General features: G+C 35.6%; 1 pseudogene; it reads right to left on the bottom strand.

Moving 5' to 3' along the window:
- Positions 1-7,016: 7,016 nt before the first annotated feature.
- Positions 7,017-7,135, bottom strand: LOC126163547 (5S ribosomal RNA; annotated as a pseudogene).
- Positions 7,136-7,905: the final 770 nt, after the last annotated feature.

Raw genomic sequence — 7,905 nt, 5'->3', positions numbered from 1 at the left:
CCTTCACTTTTTTAAGGTGAGGACAGTAGAATACATACTTCTATTGTACAAGTGAGGAACTTGAAACTTAGCAAGTTGGAATAACTCCATGTGCTACAAGTCTACTCCTTAGATAACTTTCTTATTTCTTTTTTTATATTTTGCTGGTAGTAGATGTACCACATTTATATAAAGCACCAAAATTCCTATTTAGGTGATGTTTCAGTAAAATTCATTATCTATCAGTTTAACTGATTTCTGCTAATGCCGACACTGTATGTGTTCTTTTAAGAGAGATCTGTAATTTGCTTTATTCAGAAGCCATATGCTCTGGAACGTATTGTGAGCTAACAATTGTTATTTCCAGAATGACGTAAATTATTTGAAAGCCCTCATTTCACTCTATCAGTAAACATTTTATTATTTGTGAAAATTCATTAACTAAAATGTCATTCATAATTAAAGTTTTCACACCCAGAAAATAATGTTATTATTTGGACCTTCAGTATGTTTATAAAATCATATGTTTAGTTATAATTTTCTTGCTGTAATTTCTCTGAACTAGAAAATAGCTTTGGTTATCAGAGTAATTTGACAATTAAGAAATGGAGACATCTACTACCCTGTTAAATTTACAAGAGGCTTGGTAAATTCCCACAGCTTAATATGAATAAAATAATCCACCCAACTTTTTTTATTTCCCAATCATCTATCACATAGATAAACCTAATTATTAGTTGCTTCCCCATAATGTCATTGACACTAATTTCAAAATTGTTCACTTTATATAGCAATAGGAACATAGGGCCTAGTAATCGTTACAGTAACTTCTCCTCGGCAGAGTCACGATTAGCTATTTTCATCTCAATATCTCAATGTAAAAATCCATAGAGTGAACTCATCCATTCCACATTTCAATGTCAATGTCACTAATATGAGCAGACCTTACTGTTACAGTCACTCAGTGTAATTATTTAATGCACTTGTTTGGAAAATCTGTCTGTAGTCATCCACATAACTTCTCTGTGTTAAAGTGTTAGTAAAGCTTCAGTGACTGGTTTCTTTCAAATGCTATTTTCTGAAGATTTACTTTTTTATAGACTTGGATGACGACTTCGCCATGGAAAGAACCTGCCACAGTTTAGAGTTCATCAAGTGTAGTAGCTGACTTGGTCTATTTGAACTATAAAAATAGTTATAGCAGAAGTTAATCTTCATCATTGTGTGTTTTGCACTGAGAAGTGTGAAATAAACTCATGTTTAGAGCAACGATGTCATGTCCATCAATGAACTAGAATACATCTTCAACCAATATCAGAGAATGAGACTTAAAAAGTTTAGCATTACGAAAGAATACGAGCAATATAACCAGGTCAGTAATGTTACATAGTGTGGTTAGCTTTTCACTGGGCAACTGTAGAATCCTTAATGATGATGAAAAGCTTCCTAATGATGCACTAAACATAAAATGTGGCTATCCATACAACTAAGTATGAGAGGAGTGCACATTAAAAAAAGCATTTTGTACGTAACTTCCTTTCTAACTGGAAAAACAGGTTGCCCAAAACTCCAATACTAAACGATATACTGTACAGTGCACTCATTGACACTTGAAGTGTTTGTTTCTTTTTCTTGAAGTAAACAAATCATGTGAGGAATGAGTCAGTTTTGTAAGGATTTCTATTCTTCATATACAAGATATGCCTGTAAGAGTTAGTGTTAAGTCAATTATAAGTTCATGATGCAAATTTAGGAAAACTAAAATTACAAATGGGGGCTAGAGACCTACACAAAGTGTTAATATGCACATCTTACAATGAAATTATGGAGTAGTCTACATACTAAAGCAATGAGTTCGTTGAGGTGATGAATCCATAAACAATAAACACATTCCAAGTACAGGAAACCTTGGCTAAATAGTGTTATCCTGCTAAAGGCTAAATAGAATAAATAAAAAAGTACGTGAAACCTTTCACTGCATTTGCGTAACTTACAGGATTAAAATTATCTTTCACTGATGAATAATATTGAATTAAGTTTGTGTTAATCACCAAAATTTTAATTAATTCAGGAATAAGCATTATAGCTCTTGGATCAAACATAATTCCTTCCTTTTGACAGAATGGTAGCACATTCTAATAATAGTATTTCTTTGGGTTAGTACACACAGTAAAAGAACACTGCTGTTGTAAATGAGAGCAGTAATGCTTGCACCAGATCTACATCCATGAAGGTGCTATCCAGCATAAATATTTAGTGATACGTACCTAAGACAAAGAGCTACAAAAAAAGGACTCTGGGTTAAGTAGGTATAATCTTGTGTAGGAAGGACCTCATGTCAGGACATGATACAAGAAAACATAAAAAAGGCAATTACTTTCACAGTTACTTTTATTTTCTATGTACCATTAAGAGTAATCAAATATGTGCAATAAGATACCATTTCTTCAGACAAACAAAAACTTATGAATAAACACAAGTGGTAGAACAGCCTACCAAGATATTTTAAGAGCAGTAACTGCAATTTGTACAGGTAGTGAATAAGCAACATGGACTGTGAACTTCTCAGTACTGTAAGGCATAGTCCAAAATAAAACTGAGAGATAGCAGAATCCAAAAACTGAATCTTAATAATTCTGCAAGTGGCACCAGTTGCACACCTATTGCAGTAAACTATACATTAAATCATGATCTCAGTTTCAGATATCACTATGAATGATTGACACTTACAATGAAAATCAAATTATGTGCATTTTATGTACTCATGTAGAACTGTAAAAAACCGTTTGTGTAAACATTTTGAAATCCCACTTGTGAAATGTGAACAACAATATTTTAGAGACATTGGCAAATCTAGAAAATGGAAAAAGGAAACTGAGCAGGCAAGAGAGAGAGAGAGGGGGGGGGGGGGGGGGAGCATGCTGGGACATAGTAGAGACAGGATAATGAGCTGCTAGTTGCAGCATCTGCAGGCTATGCTGGGGCTGCGGGGGAAGTGGAGTAAAGTAGAGAAGGGAAAAGGATTCTGCCAGTGCACCAGTGGGGTAGAAGGTTGTGTGGCGCTGGAGAATCCCAGTGGGAACAGGGAAGGTTAAGATCAGGGTGGTGGTGTGGGTGGAAAGAATCCAGTCAGTGAAAAAGTCATTGAATTCAAGCATATCATGTTGGGTGGCATGCTCAGCAAATGGGTGATCCAGTTGTCTCTTGGCCAGTTTGGCACTGGCCATTTATTTGTACACACAACTTGGCAATGGTCATGACCATGTAGTATGACAGAGAGTGGTTGCAGATAACTGGGTAGATCACATGACTGCTTTCACATTTGCCTCTGCCTTTCATGATATGGGAGATGCCAGGGGCAGGACTGGCGCGTGTTGTATTATGGGTCAGGTTTTGCATCTATTACAGTATAAGCCCCATGGGACAATTGGTTCGGAGCAGGGTGGAATAGGACCAGACAAGGATATCACGTAAGTTGGTTAGGCAGCGGAATACTTCTGTGTGTGGGGGGGATATTTTTCATTTCAGGACATGGTAGGAGGTAGTCGAAACCATGTCGTTCTCTGAAGTATCATTAATGAACCCTGATGATGACAGAACAATTGTTATGAACTTTCATTAATGCAGTGCAAGTCATCCAATCTTAGCACTTTAAGAAAACTAAATTGTGTGGTTGCCTTAGTCTTAAATCAGCATTTATTCTCCAAGAATATATATCCTTTCCATAGACCATTTGGCAAAAAAATAAGTTAATTTTCTCCAAGGACTGCCCAAATGCTTCAATATTAGTGTCTGGCATACAGTAAAAAAATATGCTTATGATTTTTAACATGGGCTGCATTTTTTAGGCTTATATCATCCACACTACGGACACTGTTCGCACAAGTACTGTAAGCCCACCAACTTGATTTATGTAGTCTCTTCTATGATGCCTCTTCAGTAGCACATCATTCTGAAGTCATGAAGTGGAAAATCTTAATGAGTTCAGGATAGTGTTTGCTCAAAAATGTGCACATCACCACAATTTTGGTTTCACTTTTTCATATATTGTCTTCAAGGTCCCATTTTTGGATGATCACCAATTTCTTAATGTAATATGAAAAAATACTACTCAGGATAGACTATAATTATTAACAATAATTTGGTTAGTAAAACATTTAGTGATCTAAGACTTTTGAATAGTATATGGAATCATTTTACACATCTGCATTGGCACTAATACATTTATGGGCAGAAGCGCAATACTGAACATCATGGAAGATTACACAATTTTCATAACTAATGGCTCAATCAGTTAATGAAGTAAGCCACCATCTGCATAAAAATTGGAGTAACAGAAGTACAGCACTCAGAGATGAAATCTAATAAGCACAGAGTCAACATCTGCAATGTAAAATGTGTCTACTTCTGAACTTTAATGATAATTATCTTGTAAGTTAATTTTTTCCACAAAATTTTAATTATAATAATGAAAAGTAGGAATACCAGTCTTTACAATGAGCGGTATCATCCTTATCAAATCTATTTATTAGCTCAAAATATTTTCACTGCTATTTACTGTATTAAAATTTTTAATCAGACATAACTTTTAATTAACATGGTTTTAAACAAAACTAATTGTATTTTTGCTGTTGGATACTGAGATTACAACTGTACCAATGAAACCTGAACTAAATAACAAATGGGCAGATTTATGTCTACATCACATACAAATAATACTGAAAATCAGAACCAAAAGACACCCAGAGACAGAAAAGAGAAAAAAAAATTATTGGCAGTAGTTGGGGTGTAATTAGAGCAGGTGGTGGATGCCAGCTCGATATGCCGCAATATGCCTGGACCATCCCCTGTGATATGTACAGTTGTAGCTTATCTTCACTGAGCCAGTGTTTATTAACACATAATGTAGTCTTTTTGTTTACAATTAACAGAATACTAAGAATACCAATTTTATTTTTTAATGACCTGACATTTATATGTAAGAGTAATCATGAGTCACTGCCACAAAGGGGTAAAGGTGGATTCTTAGGCAGCAGCACATCATTGTCTTCACTTTATACATAGTCTTCTGTTATAAGGACATTACATACATACAACAGCAGCTAGCTCCTTGATTGCATTGAATCCAGATGCTCCCAGCAAAGTAATTTGCTCAGAACTACCCATAAAAAATCACTGTTCCTTTCTTGTTCTGGCAGACTCTCATACAATGACTTTTTTGTTTTCATCCAAATGTCCTACTAGTATAATTGAACATTTGTAATACTGTCCTATGAAAGAAATGTATTGTTTCCTTTTTCATGGATTTGTCTATGCATTTGTAGCAGTAACAGGAAACATGACCAAAGAATATAATATTTAAATTTTTAGTCATTGCATGGAATATAAACAAAGTGATATACTGAAGTCATGTGGTAATAGCAGTTAGATCTTCTCAACTATTTATCATGATCATGAAATAAACTAGAACTATTTCTTGTATGTGGTTAAAAGACAGTATGACACTCCCCCAATGCATATTTTTTAATTTTTTGTTTTGTTTTATTTATTTATTTATTTTAGATTACGTACAATGTATGTCATGCACTCACAAGATACTTATTTGTTATCCTGTATGTGCTTTCTGAATTTACCTTGCAGTTCATTTTTATAACAAAATGTGCACTAAATATGGCATGAACATAGACATCATGCTGCTCTACAGATAAATATGTTACATCTAGCTCCAAATAGCTTGGCTGCCACACAGCCCCAGGTGTGTCTACCTTTTTGTTAAGAAGTAGTGACCATCTTAGTATGCAGTAATCTGCTGAGCAGTGTGCTTAGAATACTTTCAGCAGTTGCATTAACTGTTAATGGGGTGATTTTCTTATAAGCCACTTCAGTCAGTTATAGTATTAGTCATACTGGGATGAGCTGTCCATATGATCTTTTGCAGACTCGCAAACTGTAGCTTAGGAGTTCTGCTTTTGAGTAGGCCTCATTCATTGAACTGAATCCCCCCTACCAGATAGTGCTCACACACAACGAAACCCCCACCACTTCCGCTGTACCCACCCATACAATACTATATGCACAGGTATGGGACAATACTTTAGTCTTAACAATCTGCTTTCACATTCAGCTTGGCCACAAGTAACTGAACTGTCACCTAGCCACCCTAACCTAATCCTCTGGTTACACTACACATCAGTCATCACAACAAAATGCCTATTCAATCTTGTTATGTCAGTGTTCATTTAGGGTGATAAAATAGGTGTTTACACAACCTGAAAATTAATTTGCATAAGAATGGTGAAGATTATATGGGTATACCGGATAACTAAATAGATGGTACTGAATAAATTTGGTAAGAAGAGAAATTAATGGCACAACTAAAAAATGGGACTGACTGTTAGGACACATCCCGAGGCATCAAGAAATCATCAAGTCAATTTGGTACTGGAGGGAAGTGGGTGGGATAAAAATTTCAGAGGTGCACCTAGGTTTGACTACTGTAAGCAGGTTCAAATGGGTGGAAGTTGTGGCTTATAACAAAATGTAATGGAAGCTGTTCCTTGTAACAAAATGTATCCAAGTTTCTTGAAGAAATCAATTACAGTTACAGCCAACGCTTTTAAGTGTGATATCCTCACATATTTGTGCATCAGTACAAATTGTCAGGATTGCTTCTAAAGGGTATCAAATATACATTTGTATCATTATTATTTTCAATGAACTATTCTCAGTTCCAATATTTACAATCAACAAACATTTGATATAATGGTCAGTGGAGATAGACCCATTTATAACATGGTTCCAGCATGTTCAAGAAAGTATTTAAAAAAAAACACCATCCCAACAGCTCTTGAAGGCCCAGCAGTACTGACTGGCTACTGTGTCATCCTCAGCCCTTAGGCATCATCGGGTGTGGATACAGAGGGGCACGTGGTCAGCACACAACTCTCCCAGCCGTTGTCAGCTTTCATGAACAGTGTTGCTACTTCTCAATCAAGCAGCTTCTCAATAGGCCTCACAAGGGCTGAGTGCACCTCGTTTGCCAACAGCACTCGGCAGACCCGGATGGTGACCCATCCAAGTGCTAGCCAAGCCCAACAGCTCGTAACATCGGTGATCTGATGGGAACTGGTGTTACCACTGCGGCAAGGCCATTGGCCACTGGCCAAGAAAAATATTGGTTTCATTTTTTATTGTGTTCTGACCAAAGGAAACAGGGGTCCAATTCTCTTCCACATGTTCCTTGGTGTATTACATAACTCACAGGCTTCAGCATGTTTACAAAAAAAACATTAAATACAAAATAATTTTTAATCATTATGGGCTCCAAATATTTATGTTTTCTGTGTAGTATTATCACTCCTAGCAGATTTGTATGTTTGCAATATTTTTTATTTCAGTGTTACAAAATCACTGATTAAAAAATTGGCTATTTATAAATTGCTTTCCCACAAATAAAGAGTATTAGATATGTATTTCAACACAGGAAGCAAGCTGTACAGGATACTCCCTCAAGGCAAAATGTGATCCTTTGTCAGTACTTTGTCAGTGGTGTTACTAATGCAATATACCTTATGCCCTTGGTCCCTGCAAACCAAGTTGAACCTGGAATATTAGACAATGAATGCTGTAATGTTTAATGTTTAATACAACTATAATTCCACATTTAACTCATCTTTACTCTCGGTGCATCTCCTTTGCCACAACTGAATAATAAATCTGTAAAAATGTAATTGTAACGATCACATTACAGTGTGTGGATATGCTATCAATACTGTACAAATTACAGTGAGTACTGTTATTAGTTAACAAAAATAGACACTACATTAACCATTGTTGATTAGCATATTTATGACTTTAATGTAGAATAGAAGCAAATTCTTCAGAAAATGAGGTGTTAATACAAAGAAAAATCTTTATACACACGTC

Source organism: Schistocerca cancellata, chromosome 2 (genome assembly GCF_023864275.1).
Source record: "Schistocerca cancellata isolate TAMUIC-IGC-003103 chromosome 2, iqSchCanc2.1, whole genome shotgun sequence".
Lineage (NCBI taxonomy): Eukaryota > Metazoa > Arthropoda > Insecta > Orthoptera > Acrididae > Schistocerca > Schistocerca cancellata.
Note: the sequence above shows the minus strand (reverse complement) of the source record. Positions and strands in the feature narration are given on the sequence as shown.